Raw genomic sequence first — 20,148 nt, forward strand, 5'->3', positions numbered from 1 at the left:
TATGTTGCCAACTTGTACTTCCCAAGCGCTTAGTACAGTGCTCTGCACACAGTAAGCGCTCAATAAATACGATTGAATGAGATGAATGAATATGTTTTTCTCAAGCCGTGTGGAAATAGTTCCCTGGAATACCCTCCCTCCCCCCACCCTGCTTACGACCCCGAGGCCTTCAGATTGCCTGTGTAGGAAGCGTTTCCCTGCGCTCCACTTTCCCCCAGACCACACTGAGGAATCTTACCTACCGCCCTCAGGACATTAAAATGGTTGGACTCTGTGGGGGGCCATCTTGTTTACTTTTCGCGATGCCCGCTCCGGGAATTGTTTTCCTGCTCACTTGCTCGTTTTGCTCGTTGATCAGTATCCATGAGGGCCCCGCCAAGAGCGAGGCACTAGAATGGGCCACTGGCTCCCTTCAGGTGGCCCAGAAAGCCATCTCCTTTCCAGTTCCCCAGGCTAATCCAGGTGCCAGGCTGTGAGGAAAGATGGGCGGTAACAGAAAAGCTACCCCCCTTCCCTCCCCATGAAACCTATTATTCAGCCGGTTCAACCTTCCCCCGTTGTCAAGGTGAATTAACGGTGAGGCAGAAACAGAGGTGGCCTGTACTTTTTGAAAGAAACCTCTGCGTAATGATCAGCGCCGGGGTTTTGCAGGTTAACAACCCCGTCTCCCTGCACTAACACATTTTTGCGCCAAAAGACTGGGAATTAGTAACTGATGTTTGTTCCCAGAGGGAAGTGCTGGCTTTGTGGAATTCAGTGGTAAGCGCCTCGGTGTGCGGTGCTAGACAAAAAGACCGATGTGTAGAATGGATTGTTTTTATTTGAAAGTGTGTGGGGGGTTGGGGGAGGACGAGTGGAAATCTCTCATTTCTGAAGACCCATGTGCGTCTCTGTTTCTGATCTCCAAGGGGTACATCTCGATGGAAATAGCAAATGTCCTTTTTCTTCTTAATTTCAGGACCAGCCCCTGGCCTTGACATGCAATCTACTCCCTGGTAAGTCACCCGACTCTGATTAAGTTTCTTTCATATATACTTTTGTTTTCTTAAGCGAAGGCTCATTCAAGATCGTACTTGCTGGAGCTGAGTCAACCAATGGCTTCCTTTGTAGTTCTGAACAATGGAAAGGTAAGGTGATACGCTCTATAATGAGAATCGGTGTAAAAACGCAGGTGATAGTTGGCATTCGTGTGGTCAGAACTGCACGTTTCCCCACAGGTATAGGCTACTACCAGTACTCATGAGGAAAATGAAATTAGATGCCATTTCCAGATGTGCAGATTCACTCTGGCTCCCTCCAGAATGGATTTTTGCAGGGAATGAAATATAAATTGTGTTGGGTTTGGCACCTTTACAGTGCATTGGGGTTTAGGGGGGAGTAAAGACCTAAGGATTATGAGGGGGCGAGAGAGAGAGACAGAGATTGCATATGTGTGCGGGGGTGTGTGTGTTTAAAAAGGGTAAGTGAAATATAATGTCAAATGGCCTAGCTGGTTTATTGTGTGCGATTTGGTCTGCCATGTTGAGCTATCGACCCCCACCATCCGTCCACCCATCTGCCTTCCTTTCGTCTTCCCTCTCCCCGTCAGTGGAACGAGAGACAACTAGGACCACCAGGAGCTGAGAAGGACATGAGATTGTCGAGTGGGGCATAGATGAGGTGCTGGACTTGATAATGGTGACCAGAAGTTTACTGCCACCATTTTGAATCTCTCCAGTTCTTCCATGATGCTGGTATTCTCTCTGCGCTTTGGCCCGGGGACCTCTCAAGGCATCAACCTGGGGGAAGCCCGTCTGACAACGTGAGCCTTTTGGGGGCCCGTGGTGTTGCTTGGCACAGGTCTGGCTTCTGACAGTCTCGAGTCTCTCTCTCTCCATTTCTGTATTTCTTCCTCTCTTTCCTCTGTCTCTGTCTGTTTCTCTGCCCCCTCTCTGTTTCTCTCTGTCTCTCTCTCTGTTTCTCTCTGTCTCTCTCTGTCTCTGTCTCTCTCTCTCTCCATTTCTCTATTTCTTCCTCTCTTCTCTGTCTCTCTGTTTCTCTGCCCCCTCTCTGTTTCTCTCTTCTCCATTTCTATTGATTTTATTTTGTTTTAATATGGTTTGGTTTTGTTCTCTGTCTCCCCCTTCTAGACTGTGAGCCCACTGTTATGCTAGGGACCGTCTCTATATGTTGCCAACTTGTACTTCCCAAGCGCTTAGTACAGTGCTCTGCCACACAGTAAGTGCTCAATAAATTCGATTGATTGATTGATTGATTGAGGTAGGTGGTGCCCACCACACGGGTTTTTTCCCTAAAGTGAGGCTGTGCTCATTGTGGGTGGGAGTGTGTCTGTTTATTGTGGTATCGTATTCTCCCAAGCGCTTAGTACAGCAATGGCTCAGTGGAAAGAGCACGGGCTTGGGAGTCAGAGGTCATGTGTTCAAATCCTGGCTCCGCCAACCATCAGCTGTGTGACTTTGGGGCAAGTCACTTAACTTCTCTGTGTCTGTTACCTCATCTGTAACATGGAGATTAAAACTGTGAGCCCCCTGAGGGACAACCCTGATCACCTTGTAACCTCCCCAGTGCTTTAGAACAGTGCTTGGCACATAGTAAGCGCTTAACAAATACCATCATTATTATTTACAGTGCTTTGCTACAGTATGTGCTGAATAAATACAATCAAATGAATGAATGAAAGAAGGTCACTCCCACGTGCCAGTAGGACCAGGTTTCTGGAAGTCAGCGTATCAGTGGAGCGCCTGTGGTGTCTCGGGGTCAGATCCCCATTCTTCAGGAACTGATCCTCCTTCCCTGTGTCCTGCCTCTGCCCCCACTTCCTCCTTTCTTCCTCTGCCTCCCTGTTTCCTGTTACCTCACGATTCTCCCTCCAGGACCACCCCCTCTGTTTGCCTCACCTCTCAACAGGTGGATATGAACCCTTCCCTTTGTCCTCACTACCTCAGGAAGTTCTTGCCAACTGCTGATGGATTCATCCGAGCCAAAACCATCACCATGAGTGGTAACTTGTTGAGGCGCTTACTCTGTGTGCAGAGCACTGTACTAAATGCTTAGGAGAGCACAAGTACAACAATAAACAGACACATTCCCCACCACAATGAGCTTGCAGTTCAGACCAGAGAGCTCCCCCTGCTCCAGACCCTCCCCATCGACCCCCTCAGAGGGCAGCGACGGAACCAGAGTGGGCTGAGGGGATGGGGTTACCGGCATCCCACCCCGCCTTCCCTTCTCAGAGGGCTTACAAGCTCATGGGTCTTCTCCCATTAATAATAATAATAATTTTGGTGTTTGTTGAGCGCTTACTATGTGCCAAGCACTGTTCTAAGCACTGGGGGAGATACAAGCTAATCAGGTTGTTCCACGTGGGGGCTCACAGTCTTTAATCCCCCATTTTCCAGATGAGGGTAACTGAGGCACAGAGAAAGTGAAAGGACTTGCCCAAAGTCACACAGCTGGTAAGTGTGCGGAGCAGAGATTAGAACCCATGAACCTCTGACTCCCAAACCCCATGCTCTTTCCACTGACCACGCTGCTTCTCTGTCAGACATCTTCAAAAACCGGAAGGTCGGGAGTAAGGCCAGAGTAGTGGCAACCTTGAAAATGTTAGCTCAACGATCAAAGGGCATGACGTATTTGACTATTATTCATGGAGGAGGTCAAGCAAGAGGATAGAAATCAATCTAACAGTGAGGCTATGTTGAACCCAATTCACTTCACTTCTATGTCGTATTTATTGAGTGCTTTACTGTGTGCAGAGCACTGTACTAAGCTCTTGGGAAGTACAAGTTGGACAACATATAGAGACGGTCCCTACCCAACAGTGGGCTTGAGAAGAGGAAGCAGCATGGCTCAGTGGAAAGAGCCCGGGCTTTGGAGTCAGAGGTCAGGGTGGTTCAAATCCCAGCTCCACTCATTTTCAGCTGTGTGACTTTGGGCAAGTCACTTCTCATGGGCCTCAGTTTCCCTCATCTGTAAAATGGGGATTAAGACTGTGAGCCCCACGTGGGACAACCTGATCACCTTGCATCCCTCCAGCTCTTAGAACAGTGCTTTGCACATAGTAAGCACTTAATAAATACCATTATTGTTATTATTATTATTATTATTATTATTGTTCCTTATTTTCCCTTGAAGTAAGGCCACTTAAGAACAATAGCTCCTTCTGACCACTAGGGGGCTATAGGGGGCGTCGCTATTCACTTTTGCACTATATTAATCAATCAATCAATCGTATTTATTGAGCACTTACTGTGTGCAGAGCACTGTACATAACTATATTATGTCTTCCAAATCTGTTACATCGTAGTCTCCCAACCATTAAGTACAGTGCTCTGCACACAGTAAGCACTTGGTAAATGCCATCGATGGTGAAAAGCTCAATAAGAGACCACTCTCTAAATGGGAAAATACCTAAAGGGGAAACTTTGATTCCTTAGAGGGGACCGTCCCCTTCTAAGATCTCATTGGTTTTGCTCTTTGAGATTTAGCCCTGGGACCCGGCTGGATGTTTCCAAATTCCGCTGGGAGTGTCGTGCTGTTCAAGAAACTCCAGAAATGCGCCTCACACACCTAAAGAGGACCTGACTCAGCTGCCAAATAGTCATTTTTTTAAAAAAAAAATGGTTTTTAATCAATCAATCATTCGTATTTATGAGCGCTTACTGTGTGCAGGAGCACTGTACTAAGCGCGTTGGGGAAGTACAAGTTGGGCAACATATAGAAACAGTCCCTACCCCAACAGCTGGGGCTCATAGTCCACTCTAAAAAGTGTCCACTTTAAAAGCTCTAACTTTGTGTCTAGCACTGTTCTATAGCATTTAGTCAAGTTGGCTGCGGTCCCTGTCCCTCAGGGGACTCGCAGTCTAAGTAGGAGGGGGGACCAGATTCTGGATCCCCATTTTGCAGATGAAATAACTGAGGCACAGAGAAGAGTGAGTTGCCCAAGGTCACACATCAGATGAGGGACAGGAACCAGGGAGTAGAACCCAGGTCCTTTGATTCCTAGGCCCATGCCCCTTTCCATAGGCCATGCTACTTCTTTACTAATTGTGCCCGATTTTTTTTTTTTTTACTGTGGCGAATGAGCCTACCAGTGTGAAAAGCCGAAGTATATTCAAGCCAACCGGTAAGGGACTCGAAACGAGAGGTTAACAATTCCCAGCCGGGCAAATTATCCCAACAGCCCAGGCTTCACCCAAAAGACCAATTTAATCAGCTCTTCTCCTTGGCTATTACATTCTTCCATGAGGTTTCATTGCAGCCAGTTTTCTTGAGCGGATTTGGTGTTATCTCCGAGAGTTGCGGGGGAAAGGCTCCTTTGATGTGAACCCCTTCTAGAGTTTGAGCCCCCTGAGGGACTGGGTCTGTGTTAATTCCCACCCATGTATTCTTTCCCGGAGCTTAATACAGTACTCAGCTACAGAAGTGCTTAGTAAATTCTGTTGCCACTTCCACTGGTCTTGTGACCAGCTGATGATCCTTCCGGGTAGTAATATGAGTCTTGCTTTTCTCCGTTGTCTCCCAAGCGTTTGGGTTCTAATAACCTGTGGTATTCATTACGTGCTTACTCTGTGTCAAGCACTGTACTAAGCCCTGGTGTAGATACAAGATAATCAGATTCTACATGGGGGCTCACTGTCCAAGTGGGAGGGGAGAACAGGGTATCAAATCCCCATTTTGCAAGATGAGAGAATTGAGGCCTAGCGCGCCACACAGCTGACAGATGGCGGAGCCAGAATTAGAACCCAGGTCCTGTGATTCCCAGGCCCCAGCCTCTTTCCACTAGTCAACACTGCTTCCCTATGGGAATCTCTTTTCCCTGTGCCAAAAGAGAGTCTTATAAATATATCCAATCTCCGACATCCCCCGGGGCCACTTCTACCCTCACCCCTCTCAGATAGATATGTGAACATGTCAATATGGGAGAACTGAGATGATAACAATAAATAATAATAGTAATAATTATGGTACTTGTTCATTCATTCATTGTCGTATTTATTGAGTTGCTTACTGTGTGCAGAGCACTGTACTAAATGGCTTGGGAAGTACAAGGTCGGCACCATATAGAGACGGTCCCTACCCAACAATGGCTCACAGCTCTAGAAGGGGGAGGACAGACAACAAACGTGTAGAGAGGTGTCAAAACAGTCAGAATAAATAGAAGCACTTATTATGTACCAAGCACTGTTCTAACCACTGCGAGTAGATACAAGTTAGTCCAGGTTGGACACAGTCTCGGTCCTAAATTGGGCTCACATTCTTAATCCCCATTTTTTACAGATGAGGTAACTGAAGCACTGAGAAGTGAAGTGACTTGCCCATGGTCCCACTAGGAGACTGGATTAGAACGCAGGTCCTTCTGACTCCCGGGACAATGCTATATCCACTACAACATGCTGCTTCTCTATCTGGGTGGTGTTTACTTGACACTCTAACCCTGTTCTTGGTAAACACCCCCCAGGGGTAGAGGATAGGCAAGGGGTACTTGGAAGGAGAAAGTTTCCAACCACAGCCAGTTCTGTCATTTTTAAAAAAAATGCAGTCCTGAATTGAAATTCTCCTTAGGGGCTTTGCATGCCACAGGTGTGCCGGCAGTCTGTCGATAAAACGATAACCCCGTGGCACAGGCTGTTTTGAACGCACTCGTAAATAGCCTGCGTTTGGGGTTTTCTGGAGGGGCAGAGTTGTAAGGCTCAGTTGACCTAATTCCCATCGTTCACACCATTCAGTGCCTTTCATCTCTGGGTCACGAAGTTCAAATTTAGCCAAGGTCAGAGCTGACCAGATTGGACAGCTGTTCGGAGGCCGATCCCATTGCCTATAGAACACAGGCTGTCAGCCGGCCGGTTTGTCCCAGCGAAAGCTCACTCTTGGGTTGGGTTCAAAACTCAGGCTTGTTCGTCATACACCCAGATCCTGGGGGGAGCCCCAGAGGTCGTAATAAAAAGCTGGAAATACTAATAGCTGTGGCATTTATTAAGCGCTTACCCATGTGCCAAGCACCCAGGCAAGTGGCAGTGTTGGGAAATCAAGCAGTGCAGAGAAGGGGAACTGGCGAGGGACTTAGAATGGAAGAAGGAGCTCTCACTCTGTTGAACAATGCTGTTTAGGCAGAAATGTTGGGTTTTTTTCACTGTTTCCTCTCCATGATTGATTAAACATTGATGGGCCGAAAATATATCTTGGGGTCCTGGGCTTCTGGACACATGATTTGGGGGGGAAAAAAAGATGTGAAGGCCAGAATTGCCAAATGAATTTGGACTCTCCCAGGTTTTATCCTTCCAACTGCCATCACATGATGCATTTTGTGGCTTTATGTTTGTGTCTTTCATACTCTATCACTTAAGCAATTCCATCAGCCAGTGGTATCTGTTTGAGCACTTACTGGTGTGCAGGAAAGAGCTGTGCTAAACTAATTTCTTTAAAGGAATTTATGCTCTTATATGTGCCAGACACTGTTTCTGAGCATTGAGGTAGATACAAAGCTAACAGGATGGACACAGTCTGTGTCCCACATGGAGACCACAGTCCTAATCCCCATTTTTCAGATGAGGGTAACTGATGGCCCAGAGAAGTGAAGTGATACGTACCCAAGGTCACTCAGCAGAGAAGTGTGCATAACCGGGATTAGAACCAAGGTCCTCTGACTCTCAGGCCTTTGCTCTTTCCACTAGACATCACTGCTTCTCATGTGCCTCTCTCCTTTTCCACCTTACTCATATCTACCAATAATTAGTGTCTGTGTTTCCTTGGATGGTAAGGTCCTCCAGTCTGTAAGCTTCCTTGAGGGGCAGGGACATGACTACCAACTTGTTACGCTGATGCCAACTCTACCTCTCCCAAAATAATCAGACCAAGGGGCTCCTAGTCTAAATGGGAGTGGACCGAGAGATAGAGCAATGACCGCAGAAAATGAAGCAAAGGTAAATTGCCAAGTCAACAATCCAAGATACGGATGTAAAACAAAACTGGGTTCTCAGTAATCGAATCGAGAGGATCGGTGTTTACCCCAGTACCCAGCTCCAGGCACGGTCTTTGTTTTCAAATCCACGCAACCTCCCAAGCATCGATTCAGATCTGGACAGTGGGCGGCTTCTGCTCCCCTGGCTGGAGTCTCTAGAACAAAGACCGTGGGAGAGACTAAAGTAATAATTAATAATAATAATAATATATTAATAATAATAATAATTGGCATTTATTAAGCGCTTACTATGTGCAAAGCACTGTTCTAAAGCGCTGGGGAGGATACACGGTGATCAGGTTGTCCCACGGGGGGCTCACAGTCTTCATCACATTTTACAGATGAGGGAACTGAGGCCCATAAGAAGTGAAGTGACTTGCCCAAAGTCACACAGCTGACAGCTTGATGGAGCTGGGATTTTGAACCTCATGATCTCTGACTCCAAAGCCCATGCTCTTTCCACTGAGCCATGCTGCTTCTCATCGATGGATTGGTAGCCACTGGAGATTTTTGAGGAGATTTTTAAAGTTTACTCCTTTACCCAAATACAGATGGCATCCTATGCACAATAAGAGAGCCCTTCTATGCTGAACTACCAACTATGTTACCCACGTCTGTTATAGTCTCCCAGTGCTCAGCCCACAGTAAGTGCTCAACAAATACAATTTGACTAACGAGCCCCCAAGTAGATATTCAGCGCTATAGAACAGTGCTTGGCACATAGTAAGTGCTTAACAAATGCCATCATCATCATTAGGAAGACACGTTCCCTGCCCTCAAGTTTGCCAACAGTCTAGTATTTTTGTTTCCTTTAGCCTCGCCTGTTTGGACATAGGAAATCCTCCTCTATACTGTGGAAACTCCTAACTTCCTGTGGGTAGGTTTATTGTGGACCAACTCTATTGCATTGCACTATTCCCAAGCGCTTAGTACAGAGCTCTGTACAGGAGTAAGCTCTTAATAAATACCATTGATTGGCTGATTGGGGTCATGTTCCAAAGGGGAGGTCAGGAAGAGGGGAAAAAAGAAGGAGGGTGCAAGGACAGCATGTCTTGTTTGTTGTATTCTCTCCCTAGCTGCTTAGCACAACGTCCTGCATGCCAACGGTGGGCTCTTGTGTATGCTATTGATGACAGTGATATGACATTGGTCTGCTAATACTGTCAGTCTGGCTAGTGCACCCTGATTAGAATCAGGTGAAATGAAATTCAGGGGAAACCTCCTGTCCTGTTCCCCAGTTGACTGGGGACCCTGAGCACCCAGGCCCTGACCTCCTTTCGACTTCCTCAATCTCCAGAATCACTTGGGGTCTCTCAGTGGCAGTTCCAAAGAGGAGGCCGAAAGTTGCCAAACTGGCCCACTGGGGCCCAGTTTGGATGTGGGCAACCATGCCATGGATTTGGGCATCCGCTCAGGAGGCTGAGCTTCAGCGCCCCTAAAAACCACTCAGTGCAGTGGATGTAGAGAAGCGGCATGGCTCAGTGGAAAGATCACGGGCTTGGGGAGTCAGAGGTCATGGGTTTGAATCCTGGCTCTGCCACTTGTCAGCTGTGTGACCTTGGCCAAGCCACTTAATTTCTCTGGGCCTCAGTTCCCTCATCTGTAAAATGGGGATTAAGACTGTTGAGCCCCACGTAGACAACCTGATTACTTTATATCCCCCAAGTGCATAGAACAGTGCTTTGCACATAGTAAGTGCTTTACAGATACCATCATCATTATTATTATATAGGGACCACAGCGACTTTATGATAGGAAAGGTTTTTCCCCACCTCAACTCCTTATTGAAGGCACATCTCCTCCAAGAGGTCTTCCCTGATTAAACCCTCATCTCTTCTTCTCCTCCCACTCCCTTCTGGTCACCCCAGTTGGCTCCCTTTATTCACCCCTCCCTCAGCTCCACAGCATTTAATGTCCACATCTGTAATTTATTCATATTAATATCTCTCTCTCCCGCTCTAGACTGTGAGCTCACTGTGGGCAGAGAATAAGTAGCATGGTACTCTCCCAAGCACTTAGTACAGTACTCTGCACACAGTAACCGATCAATAAATACAATTGATTGGTAGGGAGGCAAAAGGAAAAAACAGATGATAAACACCAGCCAAGGTTTCTAGGGTTGAATCTGGGAAGGCTTTTTTTTCCGAGAGCACGTTTGTCAGTGTAACGGGGGCCAAGGGAAAACCTCAGTCCTCTGGGCAATGATTCTACAGGCGTTTTAGATAACCCAAGATCGGAGGGGCTCCCTTAGCCCTCCTTGGGTCGGTGAAGAAGCAGTCTGTCTGTGTGCCAGGCGGAAGACTCAAGGGAGCACCGAGAATCCTTTCGGACTAGCAGTGGGGAGAGCCTCGTTTGGCTCGGCTCACCGAAAAAACAACAACTGGTCCATATTTCTTTGGGGCCTCCAAGAGTGGAGAGAGGATAAGTGGTTTGGACCGCATAGTTACGGCGTGCCCAAGACGGGAAGCACAATCCGAGAAAACTGAATCCAGAGTCCCTGCCTAGAAGGACCTCGATGCTAATGAGACCAAATGAGGAGCATATGAGGTTTCAGTCCTGATAGAGTCTGGGCTTTCTTTCATTCGTTGTCCCTCCTCACTTCCTTGTGCCCCAGGGAAGGGAGGGCGGCTGTCCCGTCAAACCCTGGAAGGGATATCTTCTCTCTGCCCATTTCATGGGGTGGTTTCCAGAAAGATGTGGGGAGTAGAGGGGGCGAGAGCTGATTTATTGAGCGTTGTGATCTTCCCTTGGCCTTGGATGAGCTTGGAACAAGCCAAAGACCCCCTGGAGGCTCTGCTCCTGGCCACAGGGAAGACCCCCAAGTCGGGATCAAAAATGAACGTCCCCGAATTTCCTCCCGACCTCAACAGGAGCCATATCCAGGAAGGTTGCTGCTTTGTTCCGGTTCTGCAGTCAGCAGAATCACAGTGGGCTTGTAACCCAACTTGGAGCTTGTATTGTAAAGTTTTCCCCGGGAAACGCTTAGTGACATTAATGATGATGAGCATACAACTCAAGGATCCACATCTCAGTGCATTTGTGTGTGCGTCTGTGACCCTAAGCAACTAACTTTATATCCCAAGCAGTAGTAATGGTATTTGTTAAACAGTTATAATGTGCAGAGCACTGCGCTTCACTGGGAAAGAATTCACAGATGGGAATTAGACAAGTTTGGGATGCCTGTAAATTTGTTATGGAGAGGGAATGTGTCTGCCGACTCCGTTGTATTCTCCCAAGCGCTTAGTGCAGTGCTCTGCACACAGTAAGTGCTCAATAAGTACCTTTGATGGTGATAGTGAGTGGGCCCTGTCTGCACAACCATTAGAAGCAGATGAAGAACCACAACTGAACATTCTCATCCTTTCCCAGAAACTCATTCGCTGCCCTTAATCTACGAGTGAGGGTTTTTTGTTGCTGTTTTCATGATGTTTAAGCACTTAGTTGGTGTAGTACTGTTGTGGGTGTCGGGCTTGATGCAAGATAATCAGGTTAGATGCAATTTCTGTCCCACACAGGGCTCACAAAATCAGTTGGAAGGAGAAGGATTTAATCTCCATTTTGCAGATGAGGTAACTGAGGCACAGAGGTTAAGTGACTTGCCTGTGGCCACACAAGAGGCAATGGTGGTGCCGGGATTAGAACCTAGGTCTTCTGATTCCCAGGACTTCTTTCTACTAGGTCACACTGCTTCTCATTTGGTTTTGTGGTAAGTTTTGGGCATGAAAGTTTGAGGGTGCTGCAGGGCCCCATAAGGGTTTAGAAAGATTCATGGATGATAAATTCAGCCTGGATTATTAAGGAGGAAACGTAAGAGTGGATAGAATGCTCCGGATTTAGTAGATTGATAGTGAGTGCACTGATGGTCCAACCCCATCATAACGGTGGAGTCACTCATCATATTCGAGTGCCCACTGTATGCAGAGCACTGTATTAAGTGCCTCCAAGAGTACAACACAACAAGAAACAGACACATTCCCTGCCCACAACAAGCTTCCAGTCTAGAGTTGAGCGAAGGCAACTTTTTCCTCAGTGGTGCTTCGGCCCAAGACCGGATATCGGATCGGACCGGTCTCCGGCCTGACCCAAGGTGGCCTCGCTTATATTTTTACTGTGGATGGAACTGGCGGCCGTTTGTTCTGACTCCACCTCTGGCCTACTGTGTGACATTGGGCTAGTTGCTTAACCTCTCTGGACCTTCTTTTCCTCATCCATTGCATGAGGTTTGATAATGATAGTAATGATGGTATTTGTAAAGTGCTTACCGTGTGCCAGGCACTGTACTAAGTGCTGGGGTAGATACAAACAAATGAGGTTGAACACAGTACAGTCTATTGAGAAAAATAGATTGTGAGCCCCCGTGTGGGACAGGGACTGTGTCTGACCTCTTAATAAATGCTATAACGGTAATTAGAATTATTTTTTTCTTATTTATTTATTTTGATGGAATGAAACATTATGTATAATTATTTTACATTATTCTGATGTTCTTATGAGCTCCTGGAAGGCAGGGGACAGATCTGATATTTCTTGGAAAAGTTCTCCAATCACCTAGCGCGGTGCTTTGCATTCAGCCCGCAGTAAATTGTGCTCACGGTGAGTTTTTGTACCCCACTGGCAGGGGTGAAAGGGAAAAACTGACTCGTTTTAGGGGGAAGGGGGGTGCTGAATGAGACTGGGGCCCTTAAAAGTGGCAGCTCGCCCTGCCATTTCCCGGCCAGCCAAAAAGATCGAGAGCAGCGGAGTATCGATCGGCTACCTCTGGAGTCAGAGATTCAGGGGTTCTAATCCCAGCTCCGCTACCTGTCTGCTGTGTGACCTTGGGCAACTTACTTTACTTTTCTGGGCCTCAGTCACCTCATCTGTAAAATGGGGATTGAGACTGTGAGCCCCTAGGGACAGGGACCGTATCCAACTCATTTTGCTTGTATCCACCCCAATGCTTAGTACAGTGCCTGGCATGTAGTAAGCACTTAAGTGCCATTATGGTTTTTTTCCCACCCACCCCGAGTCCTTGCTGGGTGGCTGGGATGCCAGTCATGTTCAAACCATCCATCCACCCAGCCATTCCTCAGTTGGTCTCATAATTATTGAATGCTACAGTGCAAGCGCTTAGTACAGGGCTCTGCACACAGTAAGTGCTCAATAAATACGATTGAATGAATGAATGATTGTAAGTGCTTGGGAGTGTACAGTATAGTAGAGTTGGTAGGCATGATCGCTGCACTCAAGGAGATGTCTTAGAGAAGCAGCGTGGCTCAGCGGAAAGAGCCCGGGCTTTGGAGTCAGAGGTCATGGGTTCAAATCCCAGCTCCGCCACTTGTCAGCTGTGCGACTTTGGGCACGCCACTTAACTTCTCTGTTCCTCAGTTACCTCATCTGTAAAATGGGGATTAAAACTGTGAGCCCCATGTGGGACAACCTGATCACCTTGTAACCTCCCCAGCACTTAGAACAGTGTTTTCCACATAGTAAGCACTTAATAAATGTCATTATTATTATTATTATAACTAGGGAGGATTCTTGGTGGCTAACTGATATCCTGTGGTTCTGACTGTGTGTGGTTTTGACCCTGTGCCCCTCCTGGCCGGTGTTGCATTGAGGGAAAGCCCCAGCCTGCTTTCACGGGAAGGGCAGAGGGTGGGTATGAATAACTGTGGGTGGGAGGCCAGAAGGATCCAATCTGGGTTCTCATCTTGGCTCCATCACTTGCTTGCTGTGTGACCTTGAGAAAGTTACTTCAAGTCTTTGTTCCTTCAGTGTCCTCATCAGTAAAATGGGGATTAATCCTTATTCCTCCCCTCTAGACTGTGCCCTTTGTAGAGCAGTCAGTGGATCCAACTAAATGATAGTGATCTCTACCCCAGCACTGAGTGCACTGCTTGGAGTAATGTAAACCCTTAACAAATACCACATTTAAGATTAAGATTGGTATCCGCCAGGCTCTTTCCAAACCCTTTGGAGGTTCCCACCAAGGGCCCTCCCGTGCCTTCTAGTGTACAGATTATTTAAAATTGTTGGGGTGGTTTTTGGGGTGGTCAAAATGTGACGTCTGCCGGGGAACTGTCTTCCCCAGCACTTGGGCAATTTGCTTCACTTTTAGGGGTTATCAGTTTACTTCTCAGCAAAATGGGGTATAAATATCCATTTTCCCTCCTGCTCAGACTGAGACATTAAGGCCCATCCTCCCAGTGTGGGGTTTGAATCAGTCAATGGGTAGAATTTATTGAGCGCTTAGTCTATGCCAAGTCCTTTACCAAGTGCTTGGGAGAGTACAGAATGAGTTAGTGCATGTGATCCCTGCCCTCAAGGAGGATACAGATGAGCTGGGGAGACGGACACGAAAGCAACTTATAGGTCGAGGGAAGAATCAGAGTCTATATATTTTTAAAGCTAAGGGGGTAAGGTGGGGGGGGAGTACCCAAATGTCGAAGGAGTGAAACGGCAGTCAGGGGTGAAAGAGGAGGGGGAGGTGAAAGTGGTCACCATACATAGACCGCGAGTTTCAAGTGGGACAGGAGTGGTGTCTAACCCGATTAACTTGTATCTATCCCAGTGTTTAGAATGGTGCTTGACACACCATAAGCACTTAACAAATGTCAAATATTCACTCTCACCCATGGAAGAAATCATCTGGAGTGAGCCCTGGGCTCTACCAGGATGCCACACAGATATCTGTCTGAGCCCATTCATGAATTCTCTTCTTCAGAACCACAGATGAGACCGGTCTCAGATGAGAGGAATGAAGCTCCTTGAGGGCAGGCTTCTGTTGTACTTCCCCAACGACTTAGTACAGAGCATGTTACCCAGAGGCGCTCAGTAAATAGCTGTACTACAATATAAGTTCCCTCTGGGATGTCTCTGGACCTGGCTGATGTCAAAGCCATAATTTTGCCCTAAGGCAGGAAACAAATGAGTAACACAAAACACAAAAATTGCTTCTTTCTCCAGTTGTCACTCTGTTTCAGCTCTGATGTTCCAAAACCAAACCTATGAGAGATGGCCCCTGCTTCCTGAAAGGGCTTAGCATTTTTCTCAAAGCCATCCGATCGCCAGTCTGGAAATTGTGATTTTGGGTGGTGTTGGTGATGGAGGGGTGTCTCCTCTTCTCCACCCCCTTTCTATTTTATCGGTCTCTTCTCTTCAGCCTCCTTTCCAGACCTGTGTCTTGGACTTCAGTGTCCCCATCCATCGAAGATGTTCCCTTCTTTCCTCTCTCTTGGTTGAGGCAGGAGCTGGTTAAAACTCAATTGATGAAGAAAAGACAAAGGAGAGAGGATGAGAACAGGATCACACCCCGTTCTTCTGTTTCGCAAGGGCCGAGTTCTGGCAAAACCCTCCATTAACGAGAATTCGGGCTGCGGTTCTCACTCCTCCGGAGACCAAGCGCATATGCACAACCCGTCTCCATGGACACCATCGAGTGAATGTTCCCCAATTCCCTAACAGCATTCCAGCCAAATCATATCATGAAAGCTCACCTTATGGTGGGACTGAGCGTCTTCCGACATCAGTGAAATGGAAGATCATACCAAACCTGAATTCATACGGGGGAAAGAAGTTTTACAGGGAGGGGAGCTAATCTTCACCTGAGTCTTCAGCTGGTCTGGAAGGAAGAGAATCCATTGAAATTTTCTTTGTTCCTCTGGGTTAAGGTGTCAGGCCTGATTTTCCCACCCTTCTGTCTCTGGGCTATAACAAATTGTCAGGTTTCAGTCTCCTCTGCTGATGTGACAAGCTGATTAAGAGTATTTCATCCAGTTGGTGTATTTGATTTTCCATGGGAGACCCAAAATTAAGACTCCCGTGGCGCTTTCATCTTCTCTCGGTTGCACTGTTGGGGAATTGTTTTCTGGGTTCCCGCCTGCAAAATATTTAATCTTGGCAATTTGAGGCAAATCCACCCTTCTCTGAAGATGCATCAGCTGCTTTGGAATATGGCATCTGGTCATTCCATCTCGTGCGGGGAGGCAGGGATGAGGGGGGTGCGAGGAAGCGCTGTTATTGATCCCCATTAATCAGTGGTGAACTGGAGGCCCAAGTTGTTCAAGTGGTTGCCCCTGGATCTGAATGGGATTGGTGGGAGTGGAAAGGGAGGGAAAAAGTACAAAGGGTCCCACTTTCCCAGACCAGCTCGGCCCAGACCTCCTCTCGCCCCACCCCTGACCTAAGATTTTGCTCTGTGGAAGCAAAGCAAAGTCTGTCGAGTTAAGCAGATTGGGAAATGGCAGGCCACCATCACCCTGGTGAAAATCACGGGCTGTGGAAAGTAATGTGTCTTCTCGCTTTCTCGTTAGCAAATGTGTTACCACCCGAAGGATTCTGGAATGTTGGATTTGGGGAAAATCTTAACTGTAAAGCAGCATGAAGGGAAAGATCTCTTCTGCCCAATATGGAACTTCTGCTTCTCCTAGGATATCATTTATTCACATTAACGCCTGTCTCCCCCTCTGGACTGTAAGCTCATTCATTCAATTCAATTGTCTTGAGCGCTTACTGTGTGCAAAGCACTGTACTAAGTGCTTGATGTAAGCTCCTTGTGGGAAGGGAATGTGTCCGTTCATTGTTATATTGTACTCTCCCAAGCGCTCAGTACAGTGCTCTGCACATAGTAAGCGCTCAGTAAATACCATTGAATAATTCTGTTGTGCTCTCCCAAGCACTTAGTACCGTGCTCTGCACATAGTAAGCACTCATTAAATATCATTGATTGAATGGTGATGTAAGATGCAGTTTTGCCGACATATAGGAAATTCCTTTTGCCAATTGACACCGTAAATCCGTGGTGCCTAGAGAATCATACTAAGTTTCTCGGGGAAGTGCAACAAAGTTAATAAAGTTCTCACCTGCAGAATGAGACCCTCCTTTCCTCTTCTCCCACTCCCTTTCTGTATCGCCCTTGACTTGCTCCCTTAATTCAGCCCCTCTCCCAGCCCCACATCATTTGTGTACATATCTGAAATTTATTTATATGAAGGTCTGTCTCCCGCTCTAGACCGTAAGCGCTCTGTGGGCAGGGAATGTGTCTGTTTATTGTTATACCGTAGTCGACCAAGCGCTTAATACAGTACTTTGCACACGGTACTTGCTCAATAAATACGAACGAACGCAGGTGAATGTGACAAAGGAGAAAATGGCCAAAGTGGCTAGCAATCAAGGGCTACCGTCAGCCTCTCCTCAGAACCTCGTTCCAGAGAAGCCATCAGGATTTCCCAGGGACGTCTTCTAGGAGAACCAAGATTGCTCAGGGGATGCTGATGTCACGTCCACCTGTAGCCAGGCCTTTCTTCAGTGGTTGCAGGATACCCAGGATCACAAACCGTATCCTGCCGATCTCCCCGACGGTGGCTCTTATTAGCATTTGTTGCCCATCAGGGCCACTCTAAGCGGAAAGCAAGAACGGTCCTGTAGTGCGATCTTTCCTCTATGTGCGTCAAAGGGAACCAGAGTCTCATTTATCCACAGGCCTCAAGGAATCCCCATTGGGCGCATAGCACGCCGCTTCCAGCGGAGCAGAATTTTTAGGAGCTGAGGAGGAGTGGAGCCGTGTGTGCCCGGGCAGGATTCAGCTGGGATCGCTCAGCATCAGGCTCGCAGCTGCGATGAAAACCAACCCAGGATGGTTCCGTTTCTGCCCCGGGGCTGGTTTAAGTATCCATGGGCTGGTAACCCAATCTTCTAATTACAGAAAATTTAATGGTATTGAATGGTAACCCAGAAGAATTCTGAGAGGAGGGAAAAAGGGGAAAAAATGAAAGGAGAACGCTAATTTAGTTTCCAGCGAAAAGTAAAGATATCGTTTGGTCTCCTTTGGTTAATTGGTGGTGGTAGGATGGAAAAATTCATTTGTAATGGTTGCAACATGTAAGCTAATTATTAGCATTCTTGGGTCATTCACCTCCCGGTTTCCCATAGCCATTTGGGTTGTGAGTCGAATTTGGCTTGTGTTACAGTTAAATGATGGCAGGCAAAGGTAAATGTATATTAATATGTTGGGAAGCAGCATGGCCTGGTGGATAGGGCCCAGGACTGGGACCCCGAAGGTCCTGCGTTCTAATCCTGGCTCCGCCACTTTGCTGCGTGACCTTGGGCAAGTCACTTCACTTCTCTGGACCTCAGTCACCTCATCTGTAAAATTGGGTTTGAGACTGTGAGCCCCATGAGGGACAGGGACTGTGTCCAACCTGATTAGCTTGTATCTACCCCAGTGCTTAGAACAATGCTTGACACGTAGCATGCGCTTAATAAATAGCATTATTTTTAGTATTGATAGGAATTGGTCTTGAGAGTGTGCCTAACTCAGATGTTGCAGAGCGCGTTTAATGGGGAAGAGGGCAAGGCTGTCCCATCCTGGGATCTGAATTGACACTGATTGTAGTTGGTGTTGCCTGAAGGTTCCCCGGGGACCACCTCTCCCCTGGCCCCCCGCGAATTCTGGTGGGGATCTCATCACCCCCTTGTTGGGGTCAGGTGTTCATCGGGTGTTGCTCTCCAGAACTGCCAGCTCCCTTCAGTGAGAGACAGTGAGATAGGAGGAGGTGGTTCTCAAAATCCCCAGGTCATCGCAAACCTTCCAGTTATTCTTCAGTTTCACCCCTCTCTTTTTATTCCCTTCCATCTTGGTGTAGCAGAATGGAGTCTCCTGATGGGCTCTAATGAGCCTTGAGGTAGGGGCCTGAAACAGGAGCAGTGGCGGGGGGAACCCCTCTAGGCTGTGAGCTCATTGTGGGCAGGGACTGTCTTAGTACAAGTGCTTAGTACAGTGCTCTGCACCCAGGAAGCGCTCAGTAAATACCATTGACTGATTGGATGCCACCTTTGGGCTGATTCTTAGGAAATGGTTTCAGCTGATATTTCATCCACATTGCATCTTGGTGGTTCTCGGTGCAGTGCTGGTGTGTAATTTCTGTGTCAGTAGTGATTGTAGTGGGTCCATAGAAGTCAATCAATCTACCATATTTGAGTGCTTACTGTGTGCAGAGCTTGGGAGAATCCAGTATAACACACTTGGTAGACATGTTCCTTGTCCACAAGGTGCTTCATTTCTGGAGTTCTCCCTGACCTGCAAGGAGAATCTAGGTAGACCTAAGATTGTGAATACTGTTGGGTAGGGACTGTCTCTATATGTTGCCAACTTGTACTTCCCAAGTGCTTAGTACAGTGCTCTGCATACAGTAAGCACTCAATAAATATGATTGATTGATTGATTGATTGAATACCCAGATATTAAGGGAAGCAGTGGAGCACAGTGGAAACAGTAGTGGCCTCGGTTTGAATCCCAGCGCTGCCATTTTCCTGCTGTTTGACCTGGGTCAAGTCACTTAACTTCTCTGTCCCTCAGTTTCGTTATCTATAAAATAGGGATTAAGTTCTACCTCCTCCTTAGACTTTGTTGCCCATGTGGGTCAGGAACTCTGTCAGACCTGATTATCTTGTTTCTACCCCGGGCCTTAATACATAGTACATACTTTATAAGTACACCATTATTATTATTGTGTGCACAGCATATGTACATATACATCTATTATATTGATTGTGAGCTTCTTGAAGGCAGGGCTGGGTGGTCTTTTAGGTCTCCTAACCACCTACACCAGTGTTGGGCATGAAGACTTCAATAAATAGGCTGTTGATGGAACATATGTGTGAAGTGTCCTGCCAGACTGAGGCCAGGCCAGCTGGAAAATTAGCACCTGCCTAGGTATTTGTGGAGTGTTTACTCTGTACAGAGCACTAAGTATGTGGGAGAGTATAATACAATGGATTATATTGTAGAACCTACCCTTGCCCAGAAAGGACTTTCAGCTTAGAGTGGGAGGTGGAAGTTTAAAAAAAAAAATACAGATAGCTAAAAATGGTGGAATTTGTGAAGCACTTACTATGTTCTAGGCAAGCACTGGCATAGATAGAAGCTAAGCAAGTTGGACACAGTCCTTGTCCCCCTTTGAGCTCACAGTCTTAATCCCCATTTTACAGAAGAGGTAACTGAGGCATAGAGAAGTTGTGACTCACTTAAGGTGAGAGAGCAGACAACTGACAGAGCCAGGATTATATGTTTAAGTGCTGTGGGGCAAGAGACAGAGGTGAAATCAAGGGGAACAGACCCAAAGGCACAGCACGTACATACGTATCTGTAATTTATTTCTTTATTCATTCATTCAATTGTACTTATTGAGTGTGCAGAGCACTGTACT

General features: G+C 47.1%; 1 long non-coding RNA gene across 1 annotated transcript in view; it reads left to right on the forward strand.

Moving 5' to 3' along the window:
* The first annotated feature begins 956 nt into the window (after positions 1-956).
* LOC119945219 overlaps positions 957-20,148 on the forward strand; it is a 114,432-nt gene continuing 95,240 nt past the window's right edge. The window contains exon 1 of the long non-coding RNA XR_005456155.1: positions 957-995. This is a non-coding gene — a long non-coding RNA (uncharacterized LOC119945219). The remainder of the gene's footprint in view (positions 996-20,148) is intronic.

This window comes from Tachyglossus aculeatus, chromosome 24 (assembly GCF_015852505.1).
Source record: "Tachyglossus aculeatus isolate mTacAcu1 chromosome 24, mTacAcu1.pri, whole genome shotgun sequence".
Taxonomy (NCBI): domain Eukaryota; kingdom Metazoa; phylum Chordata; class Mammalia; order Monotremata; family Tachyglossidae; genus Tachyglossus; species Tachyglossus aculeatus.